The sequence below is a fragment of the Neophocaena asiaeorientalis genome, unplaced genomic scaffold (assembly GCF_003031525.2).
Source record: "Neophocaena asiaeorientalis asiaeorientalis breed wild unplaced genomic scaffold, Neophocaena_asiaeorientalis_V1.1 scaffold150, whole genome shotgun sequence".
In the NCBI taxonomy this organism is placed as follows: Eukaryota; Metazoa; Chordata; class Mammalia; order Artiodactyla; family Phocoenidae; genus Neophocaena; species Neophocaena asiaeorientalis.
In genome coordinates, this window is record NW_020176571.1 from 20,232,375 (window position 1) to 20,257,351 (window position 24,977).

Sequence of the window (24,977 nt, forward strand, 5' to 3'; positions counted from 1 at the left end):
CGCCGCGCCCCCAGCGCCCCGGCCGGGCCCGCGGGGCGGCCTGCGGGGGCGGCGCAGTTGCGAAACTGAGTAAGTATTAACTTTACTAGGCGGTCGAGATCTCTGGGCAGCGTCCGGGACCCCTCCCTCCTCCTCCTGGAGTCTCCGGGCTCCCCCTTCCCCGCCCCTCTCTCTGCACCTCGGATTTCTTCGTCCGATCTGCCCCCGCCCCGCCGCCGCCGTCGCCGCCGCCGCGGGCTCCAGCTTCCTCCAGTTCACCTTTTCCCCGCTGTCTCCCCTTTGCGCGTTCTCCTCGCCGCACACACGCTCTTTGACCGAGAGTACGAGCTTGTTTCCAGCCTCTGTTTCCTTCCAGTGTCCTTGGCTGGGGAGTTTAGAGGCCACTTTTGTTGGAAAGGGAAATGTATGTCTGGCTTCTTTAATTTCGCTCCAAATGGAAATCGGATGCTCGCTTGCCGAGCGACTGCTTGGTGAACGCTTATTTTTTTCCTCTGAAAAGATGATTGGTTTACAGGTTTTTAAATGTTGTTTGAACGATTAACCATCCTCGGTGCCTATTTCCCCTTGCCGCCAACCCGTCTGGGGAGGGGAGACCAGAAGAGGGGACTTTCAGAGTAATTCCGTTTTGCAAACTAGAAACTTTGAGAGGGTACGTCGCGGAGAGCTTAATAAGATTGAAGCCAAAGGGACGTGAGCTTTGAATGTGGGGTTCTCGTGTAGCACAGGATCTTTCACGCCAGGTACCTGGGCTCGTAATCGAGTGTTGCGTTGTTATTTTAGCATCCTAGAGCCGCCTGGTTGCTGAACCACTACTTTCTCAGCATCAAACGGCATCTTGAGCAGTGCAGGCGTTGGCTATAATTGCGGGTCAGTATTGCCCCTGATCTTTAGGCATTAGACGGGAAATAGATGCAGGGCACGTTTCATAGCTGACTTAAACCCGTCAGGTTAACCTTGTCAATACATCAAAGCATTGCGTTAAAAAAATTCCTCCAGCCTGATGACACAGAGGGACGAACATTTATGGATTTTCCAGTGTAATGTGCCTCAGGAATTCTTCGTTAGATCTGTTTTGTCTTTAGGAAGCACCTTTAAATATGGATAGATTTCTGATTTTCTGTTGGTGGGATTAACCACCCATTCTGGTAGAAGGCCCCAGGTAATCTTTTATTTATTTATTTATTTTTGGCTGTGTTGGGTCTTCGTTGCTGCCTGCGGGCTTTCTCTAGTTGCGGTGAGTGGGGGGCTACTCTTCGTTGCTGTGCGTGTGCTTCTCATTGCGGTGGCTCCTCTTGTTGAGCTCTAGGCGCGCAGGCTTCAGTAGTCGTGGCACGTGGGCTCAGTAGTTGTGGCTCGCAGGCTCAAGAGCGCAGGCTCAGTAGTTGTGGCTCTGGGGCTTAGTTTCTCTGAGGTATGTGGGATCTTCCCCCACCAAGGCTCGAACCCGAGTCCCCTGCATTGGCAGGCGTATTCATAACCACTGCGCCACCAGAGAAGTCCCAGTCTTTTATTTTTTAATTTTCTTTTTTCTTAAGTCTTTCACCTCTGGGTTGCCAGGAGTTGGCAATCATGTTGTGAAGGAACAGAAAAATGGGAAGCTTTCTTAATGGATTTTCAGCATCCCGTCCTTTGCCTGGGTGAGGCAGTAGTGAATGCCAGCTAGCCCTCTGCAGGGAGAGGTACTGCATGGACACAGGAATCAGGAGGCAGGACAGAGCAGTATTGTTTTGGAGGATGGTTTGTGTGAGATTTTATCTTTTAGCTGGCATATCAATTGTACTTTTAATTCTATTTATCCCCATGGGGAACTATCCCAAACCATAAATATTATATGTGACCATACCCCACTTAAAGAAGACTGAACATAATTTGATGATTGGACTTTTGAAGGATCAGACCCAACAAAAATACAATTTGTAATGTAGATGGTAAAACCTTTCAAAAATCCTCCCCTTCCTCATTTTCTCTCCTTTTAAGAGTCTCAAGACGGTACTCTCGATACACAGTTGGCAGTAATGCATTGAATTCTTTCTAGGTTCATTGATAAGACCTAATTTGGGGGCTTCAGTAGCTGAGGGGGACATCAGAGAGCTCAGAGAGGGAGGAAGTCATGGGACTGTGCAGGGAGGAAAGGCATTTCAGTTTGCTGAAGTGGCAGCATGCTGCAGAGAAAAGCAGTTTAAAAGAAGTGAGAATGTTTAGATTGTTTTTAGTGTGCATGTTTCCTGAATTTGTCATTCGGTTGAGATATTTAGGAATTGCAGAATTTAAATTCTGTGAGGTTGTGGTATCATTTCTTTTTGCCTAGTATTTTATTTTTATTAAGGTTTCGATTTTTTAATGTGAATCTCAATGCTTGGCTTTTGTAGCCTCTGTACTGTGTGGCTTGCATTAATTTTTGACTTGAATGACTTGGTCATTTTGAGAAATGATGAGTGTTTCAGAGTTTCTTACTCATTAATTGATCTGTCTTACGTTGATGTAGGTAATGAGAGTAAAAATGTTGTTCAATGTTGAATATTGTTACTCTTTCCATTATGGCTGATTCCTGGCATAATGGGTTTGCTCATTTATTGTAAATCATTAGGGTCCTAGATATCTTGCTAGTGTTCAAAACATAGCAGAACTCTTTGCGGGTAGCAGTGGAGTGGAGATGGGAGTGGGATAGGAAAATATTGTGCATCATAACTGAGGATTGGATTTTTAAAATAATGTATCACCTGTTTTCTCTCCTGCTAGCGTGCTCCAACCCTAAATGGATTTCAAACTTCAAAGCGTTCTGCAAAATGGGGTATTATTACTAAGAGCGATGCTGTGACAAGTAGAACACCTAACGTGGTGCCTGGCCCATCTTAGCCAGTAAATAAATGGCAGCATCTGTGACTTCTTGAAAACTGAGCTCATGATTGCTCAACCTTTCAGACTGTTCCTCCTCAGTTTTTCATCTCATCTATCTAATGAGTGGCTCAGGCCAGAAGGCTGGAGTTATCTTCCACTCTGTGTTCTGTTCTGTCACCCCCCAGCCAACCAGTTTGTCACAAAGTCCTGTCTACTTTTCGGGCATAATCTCTTTCAGACCTGATTTTCTTTCAAACCTGATTTTCCGTCTCCACTATGCTCCCATCCTGGTTCAAGCCACCACCGTCCTCTTTCCCACTGCAGAGGCCTCCGGCTCACACTCTGCCCTTCCTTCCGGTCCCTCTTCCACCAGCAGCCAGAAAGAGAAAAAAGAAGTCACTTGCTCTTTAAAGTCTTCAGAGTTCTTATTCTTGGAGTAAAATATAAAATCTTCAACATTCCTACAAGGTCCTGTGTCATTTGGTCCCGTCCCCCATTTTCATCTCTGGCCAGCCACGTGATTCAGCTCTCTAGCAGACTCACCTCAGGGCTCCTGCTGGTGGTCTATTTCAGGACCACCTCCTTGAGTAATTTCTCATCCTTGGGTGCTGGTTCAGATATCCTCTAGAAAAGTCTTCCCTGAGAAGGCCACCTGTGTCATCATGCGACTTAGAACCCCTTGATTGTCTCCCTCATAGCAGTTATCTTTTCCTTCTTAATATTTACCACAGTTTATAATTATGTGTTATTTGTTTAATGTTTCTCTCTTGCCCCTGAGGGCAGAAATAATGCCTGGTTTATTCACCAGTCTATACCCAGTGCCTGGTGTGTATATAGTAAATGCTCAATAAATAGTTATTGTTGTAATGAATAAGATAGTAATACAACTTGTGATTTGTATATTGATTGCCTTCTTTATCACTGTTAAATCTGCTTCTAACACAAAAGCCAGGCTGGCTGTCTCCTACATTCCTTCTTTTTTGTTTTTATGTATAACATGAAATATCCTTTGCAGATATCAGGTAAAATGAATACATGGGAGCTCTGTGGAAAATTCATAAATAAATTGAGACACCTTTTAATTGGTGTTACCCTTGTGATTTTCTGTTGTAGATAATCCTTTTTCTAAGTACATCATTAAAGGAATTATGGTTTTTTCATCAGCACAGGATTACTGAAAGTAAAAAAAAACTTACCATGTCACATTATTTTGCACATGTCATATGATAACATGTTAGTCAGCAGCTGTGGATTGCACCAGTGCTCGAATTCAAAGGAAGAAAGGGAAACTGGAGTAGAAAAAGGAGAGTTATAGTTCTAAGGATGCTTAGTACTGTCCAGCTATTGCTGTGACTTGAATAAATAACTAGTGTCACTTGGCCATTTAGTTAAGGTAGAGAGGTAGTTGCTTAAAAATGGGAGCCACCTAGAGGTCTGGAAGTTCTTTTTTCCCTCTCACTAAAGCAGTTCCTTGCTTTAGCCAAAAAAGTCTCATGACTTTCCAAGGCCAAGGAAGGCTTAAAGCTTGGAGTGTTTTTGTCATGTGGTTGCTCTTTACAAAATATTAGCTTGATGTACTATAACTCTTAAGTACTTGTGTCTTGATTAATGTTTCTGGCCTCTACTTCTTACATAATCACCCACATTTTCTTTTGACTTTAGTTTTTTAGGGCTTTAGTTTCCTCTTAGAACTTTCCCTCACACCCTAGAGTGAAGTAATTCCAATTATTTTCTAGTTTGGTATCTGGTGGGTCACTAAGTGTACAGGGAACTTGGGAGTTGATTGTAGGATTTATTTCTTTGCACTCAACCTCTAGGTTTCCCCAAAATGTTACACGTCTTTGTGGTTTGGACCCTGAGATTTTGCCAGCCAGAAGCCAGATGCCCTTGGGTTGGGAGAGCAGAGCAGGGAGGATTAAAGCATTTTTAACCCCCTGTTATGTGCCAAGTTCTGGGCTAGGTGCTCTCACAAAAGAAGAGTGAGTAGTTCACCTGGTCAACATCATGAAGAGGAATCTTAAGCTTTTCATACATTTGCTTCACTCAAGGAAGTTGTCCCTGTTGTTTCCTCATTTCCCCACCTTTTATTTTCTAGTCGGGAAGGCATGACAAGTAGAGATGTCCTGTCTAGCCAGACCCTTTACCTCACCTTGGTACTTATTTAGATCTGATTTTCCTTGTATAAAAATACTGGGAGTGGGGCTGGAGAGGGGCACACCATGTGATCTGCCTTTGTGGGAGGTCTTTGTGCCCCCAGGACATTTGCAGCAGGAGTAGCCACCATATGCCCAAGAAGAAAGTTCTGGTTGGGAGCCCTTGTTATTCTTTCCCTCAGGTATACATGCTTACAGGCTACTTTGGGTGACCTTGAACAAGTTTCCTGGAGCTTTTTAGCACCAATAATATTTATTGCCTATTTATTTCACAGCCTTGCTATAGGATTTAGAAGACTTATTTTGGGCCATTTTTTTTTTGTCACATTCAGATGTATCACAAATCTCATTACAGTTAACTCCAGTGCTGTCCAGGTTTTAGGCATTGAGAAAGATATTTTCTTATTCAGCAGTGTATTTTTTTAATTTCTTTTATTTTTGCGGTACGCGGGCCTCTCACTGTTGTGGCCTCTCCCGTTGCGGAGCACAGGCTCCGGACGCGCAGGTTCAGCGGCCATGGCTCACGGGCCCAGCCGCTCCGCGGCATGTGGGATCTTCCCGGACCAGGGCACAAACCCGTGTCCCCTGTATCGGCAGGTGGACTCTCAACCACTGTGCCACCAGGGAAGCCCAGCAGTGTGTGTTTTATTCTTTATTTTGATAAGAAATCCGATATAAATACAGGTTGTAACAAAAGGAGAATTGTGATAATTTTCCACCAGGTTTTATTCACGTGGGTGATATATTTTGTCACTCTTGTTAACTCTCATAGACTTCTGAGTGCTAAGTCATGCTTATCTTTAATTATAGTAATTTTATTATTGGAAGATCACTTTAAGTTATTCCAGATATAAGTATATACATTGAAAAAATTAGGGTTCTCCTAATGGATAGATGCTGGACAGAAAAGTAAGTTCTTACTTTTTTTTTGATTCAGATATTTACTGAGCAGCTAAGGAGATACAAAGGTGATTAAAACATGGTCAAATGGACTTCCCTGGTGGTCCACTGGTTAAGACTCCGCACTTCCAATGCAGGGGGCGCGGGGTTGATCCCTTATCGGAGAACTAAGATCCCACATGCCCCGCAGCACGGCGAAAAAAAAATGGTCAAAGAGGTGAGGCAAGTACACAAGTAATAGAAAGCAAGTATAAGGCTCACAGAATCAAAGTGGGATTTTAATTCCCCAACCAGGGATTGAACCCGGGCAGGCCCTCAGCAGTGAGAGCAGAGCGCAAGTCCTAACTGCTGGACTGCCAGGGAATTCCCCAGTAAGCTCTTACTTTTATTTTTGCTTAAAATATTTGAATAGGTCTATAATCTCTGAACCTAGCTCATGCCCTCCATTGTAATTTGTCTAGTCTTGATTACCTGTCTCTTCTCCTGTTATAGTCTACTGAGTATGGACATACGGTGCATATTTGAAAGAGTGCACTTCAGTTAAAAGCCTGGCTAGACCTGGGTAGCCTTAGGGAAGCTATGATACTGGCCCAGCCTCATGTTTCCTGATCTTTAAATGGGGCTACTGATTTGTCACTCAGGGCTAGTTTGGAATAAAAGAGGTGTCTCTGTGTGTCTCTGTATGGAAATGAATGTATATGAAGTGTCTCAGTGAGGAGTTAGCACCTTTCCCTCACACAGCTCCAGTGAGCTCTGTCTGAACTGGGAGTCTGAACAGGCCTCAGGGCTCTTTGTCTGTCCAGACCGATGGTCTGGGAGCACCTGAGTTAGAGAAAGCACTGTCAGTGTAGATCATCCAAGGGTGGGAGTAGAACGTTTGCTAGTTGACATGGAAGACCCTCCCCACTCACCACAGTCTGGAGGTGTCTATCTCCAAGGCCTTTCTCCATTGGTAATGCTTCCTCTCATTGAATTTCAATCTCACTTCCCCTTGGCTCCTGACCCTCAGCGTGGAAAGAACATGCTGAGGTCTCTCTTGACATTGCTGCTCCTTCTAGCTGTCTCCTCTCTCAGCCACCTTCTTACAGGAGCCATCTATGCTTAATACTTCTGCCACATCGCCGGCCAACTCGCTCTCCAAAGGTACCATTTCTTAGAAACATGTCTTGCCACAGGTACCAATATCTTAATTGCCAGAATCAATGGAAGATTTTCACCCCAGTATAACCAAAGCTTTTTGTAGCGTGTTCATGCTGTTGAGCGATCTCCCTCTGTCTTTTTTTTTTTTTGGCTGCGTAAGGTCTTTGTTGCTGAGCGCAGACTTTCTCTAGTTGCACCAAGTGGGGGCTACTGTTCGTTGCGGTGCACGGGCTTCTTATTGCAGTGGCTTTTCTTGTTGTAGAGCACAGGCTCTAGGCGCATGGGCTTCAGTAGTTGCAGCACGTGGACTCAGTAGTTGTAGCACGTGGGCCCTAGAGCCTGCAGGCTTCAGTAGTTGCAGCGTGAGGGCTCAGTAGTTGCAGCGTGCGGGCTCTAAGGCATAAGGGCTCTATTAGTTGTGGCTCGCAGGCTGTAGGACTCAAGCTCAGTAGTTGTGGTGCACGGGCTTAGTTGCTCTGCAGCATATGGGATCTTTCCGGACCAGGGATCGAACCCATGTCTTCTGCATTGGCAGGCAGATTCTTAACCTTGCGCCACCAGGGAAGTGCCTCCCTCTGTTTTGAAATTTCTCCTTGGCTTCCTTGTCACCACTCTTTCTTTGTTCATTCATTCATTCATTCGAAATGAACTGCATGCCCTTCCATGCATGGGGCTGTAACAGCACAAAACACATAGAACTCCTGTACTCATGGAAAGCATACTCTATTAGGGGGAGTTAGATAATAAATGAATGAGTAATTTTACATTCTTTATATAATGATAAATGTTTTGGAGGAAAAATATATAGCAAGGTGGAGGAATTGAGAATGCTGGGGGTGGGAGTGGAGGTGTGATTTGGTATTGGATGGGCAGGAAGTCCTCACTGAGGAGAGCACATTTGAGTAGAGATGGTAATGAAGCAAAGGAGCCAACTCTGTAGCCGTCTGGAGGAAGACACTCGAGGTCCAGGGGACAGTGAGTGCAGAGGCCCTGGAGCAGGTGCATACGGGTGTGTGCACGTCAGAGCAGCCAGACCAGTTGCAGGAGATGAAGTAAAAGAGGTAATGGGGACCCCTACACTAGGGCCTTATTGGCTGTTACAAGGATCTTGGTTTTTACTCTTGAGTGAGAAGACTGTTAAGGGTCTTGAACAGAGGAATGAATGAATTGGAGAATAACGTGGAGTAGTCGGCAAGAGTATGACTTCTGGGGCTGGCTGTCTGGGTTAAGATCTCAGCTCTACACTTACTGGCTCTGTGACCCTGCAGTAGTCCAGTAACTTCTCTGGGCCTCATCGGTAAAATGGGAGTAGGAATGATACCTATCTCCCAGTGTTGTGAGGTTTCAATGAGTTAATATTTGTACAGAACGGAGCATGGTAGATCCTAAGTATTATAAAAGTGCTTATTAAATAAAATTAGTAAAATTGAAAAGGTTCACATTGCTGTCATGCGGAAAGGGCTTGTCAAGGGAAATTAAGAAGTAGGAAGCCAAAACATGGAAACAGCCTAAGTGCTCATCAGTGGATGAATGGATAAAGAAAATGTAGTGTGTGTGTGTGTGTGTGTGTGTGTGTGTGTGTGTGTGTGTGTGTGTATACAGTGGAATATTACTCTGCCAGGAAAAAGAAGGAATCCCATCATTTGCCACAAACATGGATGGACCTGAGGACATTATGCTAAGTGAGATAAGTTAGAGTAAGACAAATACTGTATAATCTCACTTATATGTGCAGTCTTTTAAAATTTCACAAATGAGGGGTGGGGATGGAGAGGTGGGGGGTAAAATGGGAGAAGGGGGTCATAAGGTACAAACTTACATTATAAGTCCTGGGGATGTCATATATGGTATGGTGACTTAATAAAAAGAGAAGAAAAAAAAAGAATTGAAGCAGGAAGACCAGTTAGGATATGATTGCAATAATTCAGGCAAGGGATGGAGTAGATAAAGTGCTAGTGGTGGAGGTGGGGGAATCGTTGCGTAGTGGTGTGTTTGGAAATGGGGATGACCTATTGGCTGGAGGGTGAGATCTGCTTTTCCTTCCATCTCCGCTCTTTCAGACTAAGCCTTCTTTGCTGCCTCCTCTCCCTTTTGGGTTTCGCTCTCAAACACGGGTACCATTTGGAAATAGATTGGTTGTCATAGAGTCTAGGTTGTGGGTATGTCTGGTGGTCAGTGGGCAAGGGCTGAGGCGGGGGTGCTCAGCATTCTTCGTGGTGAAGCCTTGTCCCTTGTACTTTGCCAGTAGCATGCTGGTTGAGAAATGCTGCTTGAGACCTTCCCTCCCTGCCCCCCAGGTCCAGGATTTCTTAACCTATTGTCCTATGTGGGCAGCAGAGGGCCTATAAGCTACCTGGAATATTTTCCAAGATGTTTTTTGTTTATATGCTCTGTACTCTGACTTCCAGACACCTCCCCACTGAACCACACAGCAATCCCTTTGGATCAGCACGCCTCCCGACTTCTTCCTTGATTTCCTGTCTGGGTTTTTGGCATCATCCTCCACTTTATTCCTAATCTTGACTTTCCCGTGCCACCTCACCTTGACTAATTCATCTGGTTGTGATTGTACCTTCTGGATAGCTCAGGAAATCTTTTCCATTTCTCCATCATTCACTACCCTAATTTAGCATCTCTCATTTAGACTGTTGCCGCTTCACTGGTCTCCCCACCTGAGACCCATCTTCTCCATGTCGCCAGATGAGCTTTCGGACACACAGATCTCACTGACTTGCGAAGAACTCAACTCCATCTCTGCCTACAAGGTTGAGTTCTGACTCTGTTGCCGCCCACAGGAAATTTGGCTCTGGTCCCCTGCCCTGTGGCTGCCCTCCCTCCCTGCTTGGCTGCCCTCCAGCTCTCCCTCCCTACCCATCCTCATGTGCCAGGCTCTAGTGGAACTAAATTAATACACTGATGCTGAAACATCTAAACATGCTATTTGATCACATGAAAAAAATGGTTCAACCTCTCCCTTACGTACCAAAATACCCTATAGCTCTAAAACCCAGCCTGGCTAACCTCTGTTCCTGAATGAGGTACCCACTCCCATAGGAGTCCATCTTGCTTTCCTTCTCCACCATATGCATGTATATTTCTCTTCCTTTGCATTGTAATTTCAAATGCTCTCTACTTCAAACAGCTGAGCTTCCGAGAGGCTCTTCTTAAGCTCATTTGTTCACAGGTTCAAAGTAACTAAGAAGACTCCAAGCTTGCAGTTCCCTGATCCAGTTCAAGGAGTCTAAGTTTGTTCTTTGAAGCTTTGCAACCAGTCATGCCTTTGCTGCTGGATGTTTTGCGTGGCATCTCTTTCTAAAGTGGAGCAGCTTTGTCTACATAAAAAATCTCTTGAGACAGGTAGCTCCTTCATGGTCTCTTTGGAGCCCTGGGGACCTCTTTAGTAGTCCTTGGTGTCCAAGTTCACTTGTCACCTCTTGATTTGTAGGAGCCTTCAGTGGGCTCAGTCCTGGCCGTGCTCAGCCTTTCTGTTCTGGAACAGTTTCCTGGCCTCCTGAACTAACTTTGGACCAAGTTTCCACCTTTGGTTCTGATCATCCTGTTGTATTCAGGATGGAAAATCTTCTGAAGATCTCTCTTCTGTTTGGCTAATTGTTATTGCTAGGTTATAATAGGTATAGGTTAGCTTTTTTCACCCTCGCCTCATTCATCCTTTGCTCTTCAGGCTTCTTCCCAGTATTCCTTCCATATGCAAAAGGAAAAAAGAAAAATATTTTTCACCATTCTCAACTATTTTTATTAGCTCTCCTTTTGTGTCTGTCGTAATTGTGTCTCTTTTTTTATTAGCACTTTAAACATGTACTGTACTTTTGCATTATCAGATATGATGGGGTTAATAATGTTTGTAAAATTATTTAAAACGTGTTTGAAGTACAGCAAACACTTTCATTCATAGACTAACGAACATGAAGGCACCCACCCAGGCCAAGTTTTCAGAGTTTGGCTCTGGGGCCGGTATTTGTTCCCATCTGTATACTTGTGATTTGAAAGCTTAGGAGTGGAAGAGTTGGGATTTGTTTCACGTCACCTTTCCTGCTAGACTGTGTGTCTCCTGAAAGCAAGATCCCTATTCAATGATCCACCAACTGTAAGCTCTTTGATGAGAGGAACTTGTCTGATTCTCATTAGATCCTTGGGACTTGGCACTGTTAGTTGTTGGATGAATTCAGTACCGTGGCTAGTGTTTATACCCTCAAGGGGAACCGTGCTAACCTGCCTCTAAGCATTTTTAGCTGTGCAGACTAAATGAAGAGCTGGAATATAGCTGATTGAAAGATTCATTTTACATGGGTGATTGAGGTGGTACTGAGATCTAGGTTGGTAAGAATGAAGGTTTTGCTTGGCTTTTGAAAACACTTCAACAAATAATAAGTACCTACTGTGTTCAGAAGTAAGGGTCTGTAGAGGGTACGAGGAAGGGTGATGTGGGTCTGTGGTTTGGGGAATCTTATTATGAGCAATGAGGGTATGATAAGTACATAAGTGATTACATATGGCGGAGTATGTTGCGAGACAAATATTATCAATATATAAAGCAGAGTAGGAGGAGAGTGTGGCTAAATGACTTAAAGGGTAAAGGTCTTCACTACCGCAGTATTTGTAATAATAAACATTGGAAACATCTAAATGGTTGATAGCAGGGCACTGGTACAGGCACCAGGTAGTCTGTTATACAGCCATTAAAAGTATTTATGAAGCATTTATAGTAATTTGGGTAAATGCATATGCTTTTTGTTAGATGAAATGACGGAATATAAACATATATACAGTGTGATCATAATTTAAAAAATAGTTTTTAAACAAGAATACCAAAAGGAAAAAAAAGCACCAGGAAGAAAACACTCCAAAATATAAACATTTCGTCTGACTTCAAGTATATTATATGTATGTGTGTGTGTGTATATACGTGTACAATTGCATGTACATATATACACATTTACACATCATAAATTATACTTCATTGAATTTTCATACACTGAGCATACCCATGCAACAAGTGCCCAGATTGAGAAATAGGATATTATCCTCATTTCCACAAGCCCTGTTGTGCTCCTGACTTCTAATGGTAGTTCTGACTGCTTTCTGTTCCTTATATAAATGGATCGTACAACACATACTCTTTAGTGTTGGATTTTTCACGCTCAGTATTGTGTGATTCATCCATATTGTGTATAGTTGTAGGTTGTTCATTCATATTATTTATTATGGATGACTTTTAATCTTACTCTTTCATCTTTTTATGTTTTCCAGAGTTTCCTATAATGAGTATGTATTTTATAATCAGAAAAAGATAGTACTTGTTTTTTTAAAGAGGCAAAGGCAAGTTTACTTATAAAGCGCTTGGGTAGATTAGGTTAGACCATGGGACGTGTGGAGGAGAATTGAGAACGTTGGTTGAGGTTGTCCTGAAACAGATGTGGTGCAGTGCAATGTGAAGTGAGCGTCAAGAGGCCCAGATTCTATCTGTTTTGTCATTTAGTGGTCATGGGACTGTGGACACATCCTTTAATCCCTTTAACCCTCAGTTTGCTCATCCATTAGTCAGCTGGGTGTGATGGTATCTCCCTTACTGGTCATGAGGATTAACTGGAGATCATATGATGAGTCTCTGAGGTGGTCTGCCGATGGCGAAGCCCTTCCTTTAAAATCTGGAGTTAGAGAGGATGGATGCCCAGGGAGGGGACTCCTGTCCAGTTGCCATTAATTTTCTCTAGGCAGTGAGGGGTGAGGATTATTTGCAAATGAAAGTACGTAGCTTTGAGGTGGGAGTTTGAGCGTAGCGGAGAAGCTTTGGGGCAGGTAGCCCCTGAGTCCTCGGTGAGCTGGGGGTTCCAGGAAAAACGGAGGGAGAGCTCAGCAGTGTTGAGGGCCCAGCCATGGTGGGAGCATAAACGTGCATGTAGTGTGTAAGTTTTTCCTCCAGAAGATGTGTTTATCATGTTTTATCTGGGCTAATATTAAACTGATTCTTTCTGATCATACAAGTAGAGGAGGTAGAAAAGAGGAGGAGGAGGAAAGCCCACCTGACACATAAGAAATGCCATGACTGATCCACAGAGAGAGTGCCATAGAGTCCATGGTGATTTAGGACTTAGGAGATCTTTCTCCAAGGGCATTTACACTAAAAGGGAGGGCTAAGATTTTAGTCTAGCCCGCAAAACAGGCAGGGAACTTTTATTAATACAGGTGTACCTCAGGAATATTGCAGGTTCGGTTCCAGACCACTGCAGTAAAGAAAGTCATACCAGTTTTTTGGTTTCCCAGTGCATTTCAAGTTATGTTTACACTAGACTGTAGTCTATTAAGTGTGCAATAGCATATGTTTAAAATGACAATGTACACACCTTAATTAAAGAATACTTTATTGCTAAAAAAATGCTAACCATCATCTGAGCCTTCAGCAAGTCGTAATCTTTTTGCTGATAGAGGGTCTTGCCTCCATGTTGATGGCTGCTGACTGATCAGGGTGGTGATTGCAAAGGCTGGGGTGGCCGTGGCAGTTCTTAAATTAAGACAACAATGAAGTCTGCTTCATTGATTGACTCTTCTTTTCACAAGTGGTTTCTCTGCAACGAGCGATGCTGTGTGTTAGCATTTTCCCCACTGTAGAACTTCTTTCAGAATTGAAGTCAATCCTCTCACCTTGCTGCTGCTTTACCAGCTGAGTTGATATACCAGTAGAAATCCTGTGTTGTCATTTCAACAGTCTTCACAGCATCTTCACCAGGAGTAGATTTCATTTCAAGAAACCACTTTCTTTGCTTGTCCTTAAGAAGCAGCTCCCTACCCATTCAAGTGTGGTCATGAGATTGCAGCAATTCAGTTACATCTTCAGGCTCCACTTCTAATTTTAGTTCTCCTGCTCTTTCCCCCACATCTGCAGTTATTTCCTTCACTGAGGTTTTGAATCCCTCAAAGTCATTTATGAGGCTTGGAATCAGCTTCTTTCAGACTCCTGTGAATGGATATTTTGACCTCTTCCCATGAATCACTAATGTTCTTGGTGGCATCCAGAATGGTAATTCCTTTCCAGAAAGTTTTCAATTTATTTTTCCTAGATTCATCAGAGGAATCACTATCTATGTGAGCTGTAGCCATATGAAATGTATTTCTTAAATCATAAAACTTAAACACCAAAATTACTCCACAATCCATGGGCTGCAGAATGGACGTTGTGTTAGCAGGCGTGAAAACAACATTAATCTCATTGTCTGTCTCCATCAGAGCTCTTAGATGACCAGGTGCACTGTCAATGAACAGTCATATTTTTAAAGTAATCGCTTTTTTTTTTTTCTCTCTGAGCAGTAGGTCTCAAGAGTAGGCTGAAAATACTCAGTAAACCATGTTGTAAACTGGTTGTGCTGTCATCCAGGCTTTGCTGTTCCCTTTATAGAGCACAGGTAGAGTGGATTTAGTATAATTCTGAAGGGTCCTAGGATTTTCAGAATAGTAAAGGAGCACTGGCTTCAACTTAAAGTCACCAGCTGCGTTAGCACCTAACAAGAGGGTCAGCCTGTCCTTTGAAACTTTGAAGCCAGGCATTGACTTCTCCTCCCTAGCTATGTGAAGGTCCTCGATGGCATCTTTTTCTAACAGAAGGCTGATTTCATCCACAGTGAAAATCTGTTGTTTCGTGCAGCCACCTTCACGAATCATCTGAGCTAGATCTTCTGGATAACTTGCTGCAGCTGTTGCGTCAGCACTTGCTGCTTCACCTTGCTTTTTTTTTTTTTTTTTCACCTTGCATTTTTATGTTATGAGGTTCTTTCCTTCAACCTCATGAACCAACCTCTCAGAGCTTCCAACTTTTCTTCTGCAGCTTCCTCACCTCTCTCAGCCTTCATTGAATTGAAGAGAGTTAGGGCCTTGCTCTGGATCAGGCTTTGGCTTAAGGGAATGTTGTGGCTGTTTGATCTACTAACCAGATCCCTACAACTTTCTCCATATCAGCAATAAGACTGTTTCACTTTCTTATCATTTCTCTGTTCACTGGAGTAGCACTTTGAATTTCCTTCAAGAACTTTTCCTTTGCATTCACAACTTGGCTGTTTGGCCTAAGAGGCTTAATTTTTGGCCTGTCTCTGCTTTCAACATGCTTTCCTCACTGAGCTTAATCATTTCTAGCTTTGGATTTGAAGTGAGAGACATGGGATTCTTCCTTTCACATGAACACTTACAGGCTATTGTATAGTTATCAACTAGCTTAATTTTTTTTTAACATCTTTATTGCAGTATAATTGCTTTACAGTGGTGTGTTAGTTTCTGTTTTATAACAGTGGATCAGCTATACATATACATATATCCCCATATCCCCTCCCTCTTGCACCTCCCAGATTTATGTCTTAGAGTGTTCTGCCTATGTTTTCCTCTAAGAGTTTTATAGTGTCTGGCATTGCAATTAGGTCTTTAATCTATTTTGAGTTTATTTTTGTGTATGGTGTTAGGGTGTGTTCTAATTTCATTCTTTTACATGTAGCTGTCCAGTTTTCCCAGCACCACTTACTGAAGAGGCTGTCTTTTCTCCCTTGTGTATTCTTTCCTCCTTTATCAAAGATAAGGTGACCATATGTGCATGGGTTTATCTCTGGGCTTTCCATCCTGTTCTATTGATCTATATTTCTGTTTTTGTGCCAGTACCATACTTCTTGATTACTGTAGTTTTGTAGTATAGTCTGAAGTCAGGGAGCCTGATTCCCCCAGCTCTGTTTTTCTTCCTCAAGATCACTTTGGCTATTCGGGGTGTTTTGTGTTTCCATACAGATTGTGAAATTTTTTGTTCTAGTTCTGTGAAAAATGAACTGGCTTAATTTTAATACTGTTGTGGCTCAGGAAGTAGGGAGGCCCAAGGAGAGAGAGAGAAATAGGGGAAAGGCCAGTGGGTGGAGCAGTCAGAACACACACATTTATCTATTAAGTTCTCTATCTTTTATAAGCGGGGTTCATGGTGCCCCAAAACAATTATAATAGTAACATCAGAGATAGCTAATCAGAGATCACTGTGACAAATGTGATAATAGTGAAAAAGGTTGAAATATTGTGAAAATTATGTAAAAGCGACACAGAGACATGAAGCAAGTGCTGTTGGAAAAACGGCTTGAACCCATAATGCTTGTTCAAAATGAACAAGCATTATAAACCCATAAGCTTGTTCAACACAAGATTGCCACGTGCCTCCAAAAAATGCATTATCTGTGTAGCTCAATCAAGTGAAGGGCAGTAAGATGAAGTGTGCCTGTATTATGTTTTCTGGCTCTGAGAGTCCTAAAATCCCTAGCAATTTTAGCTATTTTAGATCCCTTCAAGTAGAATGGGGCTTGAAGGGCCAGCCTGGAGCCGCATTCTTGGGTGGTATTGTTTCTATGGGAGTGGTACTCAGGTCCGGCGAAAACTTCTGGGGATGCACTCCTGCTTGTCGGCCTCTTCCAAAGAAAGCAGTGGGTGAGCAAGTCATCCTGAACCCATTGTAGAAGGTTAGCTATTTGTAGATAAATGAGGTTGGTGGCTTGTGAGACACCTTTACTCATTGTTGATCCCTTCAGATAGTATCTTTTGAATGCCTGTGGGCTGGCTATGCAAAAGTAAAAAAGAACCAGTCTTATCTTTTAGATCCTTTTTCTCTGGGCTGGGCATTTAAAGAAGTAATTTTTGGAATGTGATAATGGATAAAATGGAGATGTAGGTTCCTGGGGTGGTGTTGGAAGTGAGTGCACTGGAAAGGTGTTCCGAAGTCTGCCTTGAGGAAATTGGGGGAGGTTTAGGAGGAGAATTCACTCTTGAGCTAAGACTTGAGGATGAAACGGCATTTTCTCCCCTGTATACTCCATACAGATAGAATAGTAGGTATGAAGGCACAGTGTGGGAGGGAGGACATGGTCTGTTGGAGAACTGCAAATGGTCTTGGTGTCACTAAAGTTAGATGTGCAGTGTGGGGTGGGGAATGGAAGGAGCTGAGCAGAGGAGTAATTTATCCCCCTGGGGGAAAGGGTATCACGTTGCCCTAAAGTCTCTTTAGCTTTTTGTTGATGCCAACATTGGTTATGAGAAACACAGTTTTTCCACCTCTGTCCTGAATTAAGAGTTCTACCTCTTCAGATTTTTACATTGGGAAATGTTGAGATTGCTTCATAATTAGCTGGGGCTCAGTGCCTTCCAGTTCAGTGTAGAGATCACCTTACTTTTATTCAGTCCACAAACATTCATGAAGCACATGTTAAGTCAAAGGAATTCTCCTTGCTGTGGTTGGTAATACAGAGACAGGAAATGGCCTCTGCCTTTCAAGAAACTTATAGTCAAGTTAGCAAAGCAAAACTTGAACTTTCAAAAGCCCTCTTATGATAACAAAGATAATAGCAAAAGGAAAGAGGAAGGGCTTGTTCCTTACAGCAGTGGGAAGCAGAGAAATCTATTTAGAAGACAGTGCACTCTGATCAAGGACTGAAGGACCAAAAGAAAGGTGATGGGTCGACAGTGGTGTGAAGGTGGGCCCAGGTGATCGGGGACTGGAAAGAGGCCCCCCAGCTAGAGGAGCTCAGTGGAGACCAGCCCAGGAGCGCGGGTGTTCGGAGTGCCCTTGGGAGGCAGCGTGCTGTCTGGAGTCACTCAGTGTGGGTGTGTGGTTGGGAGTAAAGAGAAGTGGGGCTGGAAATGTGGCCGGTCCCCAGCAGTGGGGGTCTTACCTAATGCACTGAGGGATCTGGACTTCATTCCAAGCTTTTATGAACAAGTCTTCCATGCGTCTTCCCTCCGACCCAGACCATCACTGTCTCTAGTCTCCTTCTACCTGCTGTGTTCAAAACAATACACCTTGGGACTTCCCTGGCAGTACGGTGGTTAAGGCTCCACGCGTTCCCGTGGCAGGGAGCACGGGTTCGATCCCTGGTTGGGGAGCTAAGATCCCGCACGCCACAGGGCGTGGCCAAAAAAACCCAATACACCTAGTCCTGACACCACGTGACAGGGACTCTCCTGGTTTTGCACAGATTACCGGGAAAGTTGTGATTTTGGTTTAGAATCTTAGGATATTTCCCTGGTCGAAAGCTTAATCCCTCAGTGTTGGTTCTCCTCACCTTAGTTTTTGCAGCCCACAGTTCAGTTTTTCAACCACTTTTGTGTCCATTATATAATTTGTTAACAGTTATTGGAAATAGATCAGACCATTTATAGTTAGGGAAATCCGTTCAGAAAGCCTAAATGAGTCGGCCAAGATGATTCAGCAGTGAAAGTTCGAGGAGCAGTTAGAAACAGCGAGTTCACAGCCCTGTTTGGTCCAGGGTTCCTTCCATTAAGTCATTATGCCATGGCCTTCCACTCCACGATTCTGACGGCTGATGAATACATGCTTACGGCATCGCCGAGATGTTTGCATGGATTCATCCCGTTGGGTGTGAGTTAAGTATTTCGAAATTGGCTGAGATAATGGGTTACATCCATAATCATTACACAGACAAATCAACTGGCTTATATGGGAGTTTGCCCATAACCTTCTTATTATTTATTTTTTCTCTATTTAAGGAGCAGCCTAACTTCTTAGTAAGCCTCTATCATTCAACTGATAATTTTGATTTTTTTTTTTCTGGAAATAATCCACCCAAATCATCTGAGTTTTTATTCTTAATCTCATATTTAGCAGGAAAATTGTTTTCCCGTCTTTCAGATATTTAGCAAGCTAACAGAGCTAAGTGTGTACTACTTTTGTGAATCATTTTTAAGCAATAGGACTTGCCAAGTTAAGTACACAACTTAAAATATTTGTAAGACAAAAAAATATGGAGAATCTTGCTTTATAAATACACTCTTTGATTTTGTCGAGAGCAGCAGGGTTGGCCTCTTAAAAGTCATGATTGAGAACAAATAGATTGTGAGGCAGCTATGGTATGGGCAAAGATACTAGTTTTTATAATGAAGGACCACTGACATCGAATACTAATCTGTAGAATTCCTATAGAGATGTGGTGGTGTTGACCCTGGGAGAGACTTGGGAGGTCATGGTACCATATTCTCTTTCAGAAGAGCAGCCCCCGAAGGAAAGTAAAGGTCACGTAGTTAGTGGTAGATGTGGGACTAGAATTTGCCACACTTACCTGTTCACATCCTCAGCTGCTCCCCGTCACCAGTAGGACCAGACCTAAACTCCCCCGCCTGGCCCTTCTGCCTCTGAAGGGATTGTGGGAGGTGAACGCATTTCCTCAAGTCTGGTAACAAAGGCACAGAAGAGAGAATAGCTAAAAGTAAGTACATGTTTATCAGCACTGAGTGAATGCAATTAGATGGCATTATATTAATGACAATACATTTTCAGGCCTGTCTCGGAAATGAAGATGGACCTCTTCTAACATACTATTAAAATAAAATAAAATAGACTCTAGTTGAGTATGCAGAGGCTTCTGAGCTTCCAATAGAGAGAGCTGATCTGGAACACTTGGTTCGATTCTAAGGTCAAATCAAGTTATTTTTAAGCTCCTAAATGACTGGGACGAGGCACAAAACGGTTGGTACAGCCTGGGCTATAAGCTCCGAGCCTTGTGTTTTTAGGTGTCCTTGTACAGCTTTCGAGGAATGCTTCCGCAAAGCTGAGGGCACAGCATGGCAGAGGAGGTTCTTGGTCTTTCAGTTACCATCAGAGGCTTAGGCTTTACCAGATTATTATACCCCATTCATTCAAGGGTGGAGTGTCTCTGAAACATTTGAGCAGGCTCACTTACTTGAATCCCTTAATTACACCAGTGTGATCCTCTTTCTAACATGCATCATGCTAAAGCAAGCTGCTGGTTCCACCAAAGAAAATCCATCCAGCAGGTAATGAGCAAAGGGTCCCCAAAGCATTTGTCTGTCGTAACCACCTCTCAAGTATGGGCTTCCTGGTTGGAGCCCACCAGACCTGCCCTGGACAGTGCACTCCTACTCCCATCAAGGTTAGTGCCTAGCCTAAGCACTGTCACAGACTATCACAGGCTGCTCACTGAAATGGTTCCAAAAGTGTATTATAGATGTTCAGGCACATCTAGGCTGTTGAGGTATCTTGGAAGGTTACATTACTATTTGTGTACTCTTTTCAGTAAAACAGAGAAATGTGCTTGTTAGCAGGCACATGAATTTGATTAGAGAATAGTCTTGACAAAATGTAGAAAGTGGGCTTTGCCCAAATTAATGCAGCGTGCGTAGGACATGTGTGTGTTATATCTGCGCAGTGCTTGTTTGCGCTATATCAACTTCATACAGCCTGAAGACTGAGTGAATCTCAGGTGTAATTTTCTAAAAAAAAAGAGGGCTAAAGATTTAAACATTTCTGTTACTACTGAGGTAAAGCTAAGGTTTTCACACCCACCCATACGTACAAACACTTTAAACAAGGTACAGCCTGGTGAATGCTCTGTGCAAATATTTACACATTCAAGTATGTGGTAGATGCAGTTTGGTAGTTAAACTTGATATAGATGATTTTGGGGGATAGGTTGGATATATTACCTGTGGAATAGATGTGAGACAATGGCATGCATGTATATTTTTTTTCTAAATTTTCATTCAAATTTAGCCTATATGTAGCTATAATCTATAGCTATCCCCAAAACTAAAAGTATATTGAATTTTCCATTCTGCTTACCAACATGTGGTGGTAGTTAACACATGTGGTAGTAGTTGAAGAACAATTAACAGATAAGCTTGTCCTGGAAGCAGGTAAAGAAGAGAGTCAGGTAGCGGGGAGCTCTAACAGCTGGCCCAGGAAGGCTGATAAGTCAGAGAGAAAGAATGAGAGCACTGCCCTCCCAAAAGCGAAGGAGAAAGCCTCAAGGACAAAGAGCTGGCCAGCAGTATTGAAGCTGAAGATGGAAGCCAAGTAGGATAAGGGCTTGACTTTTCGCAATGAGGAGGTCCTTTGTGATCTTCCCACAGAAGAGTGAGGTAGCATTGAGTTGAGGAGTCTGAGGAAATGTAGGCTGATTTTTAAATAATAATGGTAATTTTATTTATAATGTATCTGATGTGCCTGGTCCTAAGCACTTAAGATGCATTAATTCATTTAAATCTCACAACCACCTTATAGAATCTGTACTTTTCTCCTCCCATTTTGGTCTATGCCAAAATTGAGGCACAGAATAATTTGCCCAAACTCATATGGGTGGGAAGAGTGGAGAGTGGGGCAGAGCTAGGATTCTAACCCAAGCGTGGCTCCAGCACTGTAGATTTTAACTGCCGTTCCACGCTGAAGCTTTGCTGCAGAGGAGAGAGGTCTGTGCTTATGTGTTCCTTGTCCCGTGTTGGGTGATGGTGATACAGACACAGTCCCTCGCATTGCGGAAATCTTACAAGGCTTGTTGGGAGGATGGGTCAACAACACATGTAGTTTCCATTGCTGTGGTGGAGTCAGGACACAGGAAGGCAGGGGCCAGTTTTCGTTATTGGAGGTGGGAGAGGAGAATGAGGAAAGGCCTCTTGGAGAAGATGACCCTTAAACTGAGGTTCACACTGGCACACTTCAGAGTGGTGGTTTAAAAAAACAGGTATGAGAAGCTGGATTTCAGTCTTAGGTCTACTTCTTTCTGTTTTTATCAGATTTTCTAAGTACCCTCCCCCCCATGGTTGAAAACCGATTTAAGCTAACATGCCATGTCTTTAAGTCTCCAGCGAGTTTGTCATAACAAGGTATTCAGCCCACAAATGTGAACGTTTTGTTGTTGTTATTTGTTTTGGCTAGGTGGGTCAGTATGCTCTATTACTCATAATTATATACAGCATTCTCTTTAGAGAAAGAAAAACCAAAGACTTCCCTCGCGTATTCTATTTTAAGAAAAAAGCAAACACATATACACAGCAACATGGTCAGTATTTTTGGTTAAAAAATGCAGCAACCATTATGCTTTCTGTAATGGGTGGGAAAGACTCTTCTTCCATAATCATTTCTGTGCTTTCCTTAAAAGCACCTTACGAGAAATGAAATTGTTGCCTAAATGAGGAGAATGGGGAAATCAGCAAAAAAATCGTTCTGGAAATCTTGCCGGCCCTTCGGAGTGACTTTCCTTCTGTGCCACAGGTGCCCTCTCTCCATTATGTGGTTATGTGATATAACTGAGTTTATTCTTTCTTATTTATATAGTAGTTTTGTTATCTGTTCTTTAAAAGCAAGCAAATTATAACTTTTTTAAACTCAATAAATTCCATAAAACAAAGTTGTGGGGTTTAAAAATTTTTTTTTTACTGAAGTGTGGTTGATTTACAAAAGTTGTTTTAATACAGTGGCTCACTATTGTTTTTACTTTAGGGTTTATTGACCTAAATAATAGTAAGAACCATGAACTAAATGGTTATCATGTGCAGGGTCCTTTACCCACATTTTCGTTAATCTTCACAATTCTGCAAGGTAAATTTACTCATTTAACAAATGAGAAAACAGCTTTGGAGAGATTTCTTAAACTACGGAAAGTTGACTAAACGCCCAGTGGGGGAAGCTGGTCTGAGAGAATGAAGCCAACACACGGGGAAGCAGCAGAGGTGAGGGAGAGCCTGCAGTGAGCGAAGGATGAGAGCTCAGGTGGACCGGCTGGCAGACTGGCTGGTTGGCGCCGGGGGCTCTGGGTGCCCGGTGCCCCGGTCTTGTGTAAGTTACCCTTCTCTGTCTGTGTGGGTGCGTGTTTATTTGCAGGCACTTTATGGCAGGGATTTGCAGTCATTACAGCGGTCAGGCAGGTGGCATTAAGGGGAAGAGTGGGTTTGGTGTCAAGATGAGTGGTTAGGACCGTGGCAAATTAGAGAGCATGTGACTAACCTGAGGGGGGCGGGTACCCTCCCCCCAGCTGGTTACTGCCCTTAGGACGTGTGGCGGAACCAGTGTTCGACAGATCTTCAGGTTTCTTCAGAGAAGCCATATGTCTGGAATTTGGGGGTGATTTCCATCCTTAAAAAAAAGAAAACCACTACTTTGCCCCACCCCCCCAAAAAAAACCCCACGAACTAGAAGGTGGCTTTGTGCTTTGCAGCCTTGATCACTGGCCTCCGTTAGCTGGTGGGAGTGGGGCGGAGGCAGCACTGAGCTCCTAGGCTTGTGAGAGAGGGCTCCTTGGCTACCTGAGGAGCCTTTGCAGCCGCTGCCCGGGCTGAGCCAGGGCAAGGGCGGTACTTATAAATGTCCTCATTTAAGTTTTGCACCACAGGGGATGTAAATGTTGGACTGTCAGGATTATCTCATTGCAAGAATAATTTAAATTCAAGCTGATTTTTTAAAAAGATTCATGGAATGAGATATTTCAATTCAGTGAATTTTTTAGATGGCATAAATTCCTTTAAAACTCACTTTAAGAATGAAGGATATCAAACTGCCTACTTTAACAAACAGTATACTAAACATAATAGTTGGGAGGGGGTGTTGAAGGACATTATTAGCATATTAGCCTATAAATTTAGATTTTGTCCAGTAGAAAATAAGTGGTGGATGAGCACTTTTTAATGTCTCTGCGGGCGGTATAAGGAAATACTGAGGCAGTTGCTTTATTAAAAGGTAAAAGATATATATTGTTAGGGTGAATTCTGTCCTGGGTCAGTCCTGCTTCACTCCTCTTGTTTCGGCATAATAATAGGACATTTTGTCCTGGATGATAAATTATTTGGTCACCCTATATAACATTAATGTGTTTTTTAGTTGCTGGTCCCTTTCTCATAAAGGTGGAATGAGGCAAGTGTGCTGGATGGCTTTGCTGCTTCTTGTAAAATAAAATTAATCACTGAAGCAAAGGCATCTTCACCTCAGAGTGACTCTGTCAGCCTTCCCTGAAGGATCTTTGCTGTTGCTGTCAGGGTTTTTACTTGTCAGCACCATTTAAAGCGTGATTGATTATTTCTACATCATAGCTTTCAAAGGCATCCTCCTCGTTAACTTTAACCTACTCTCACGTCTGTATCACATTTAATTTGTGGTATGTGATGGCGGCATAGTCAAGGATCTATACTAAAAATTCTTCATAATCGTCCTTAAGGGACACTTAGCAAAAGGTAATAAAACATTGATTTTAGAAAAGCACATTTCCGGGCAAACATCTTTTATTGTATAAAATTGGAGATACTGGGTGCCGCTTTCCGGATGTATCATTTTTTTTCAGAAATCATTTTTATAGTGAATCACATGCTGAATAATATGATATCCCACATCTTTTTCAACTTGGAATAAATATATAGTAAGTATGTTAATCAAGTTTGTGAATGAAAAAGTTTGAAGATGTAGATAAAATCTGAAAATGACAGATTGAGAATTCAGAAAGATTTTAATGGCTTAAAATAAGGGCTGAAACATTAAGACTAAATTTAACGGGTCAGAATATGAATTTCTGCATTTAGATTCAAAATAATAGCAGTTATGCAAGTACAGGAATGAGGAAACTTAGCACAGCTCATATGCAGAAGACCTAATGGGGTTTTTTTGAACATGAGCTCAGTATAAGCTAATAGGAAGTATTGACTGTTTAAAAGTTAGCACAAACTTTCATTTCTGGTGGTTTGTGAGACTAGACACTCTAAACTACTCTTCCACCACAAACTAGAAATAAAAATGCTAGGTAAATTATATAAAATATGGCTTTAAATGGCAAGAAAGAAACATTGGCCTGAAAGTGAAAGTGAGAACTCAGAGAGGTAAGCAAAACATCCAATATGAGAACACTTGCTGAATTCAGCAAATGTGTGTTTTGATTTCCTTGGTCTCCTATTGCTTTGGAGACAGGAGACAAAGCCCAGAGTCCATGCTAGGGAAAAAAGTTTAATAGAAGATGTCTCCACATAAATGTGGGACCACCTAAAGGCTACTTTCATAGTGTAGTGTTAAAACTAGAAATACTACTTTTCCCCTCATGTCCTCCCAGCCCCCAGCGATTCTAAGGAAAACTGCCTATCTGATATTTCATAACCAATAACCAACATTCATGCAGGTCCTAATTCAGACCTACC

General features: G+C 42.7%; 1 protein-coding gene across 3 annotated transcripts in view; it reads left to right on the plus strand.

Moving 5' to 3' along the window:
• Nucleotides 1–24,977, plus strand: part of RASSF8 (Ras association domain family member 8) — a 123,797-nt gene continuing 98,820 nt past the window's right edge. For 2 of the 3 annotated variants that reach the window (XM_024733458.1, XM_024733457.1), the window contains exon 1: nucleotides 1–69. The gene's annotated coding sequence lies outside the window, so the exon portion shown is untranslated. The remainder of the gene's footprint in view (nucleotides 70–24,977) is intronic. The other variant, XM_024733459.1, reaches the window with a different exon arrangement.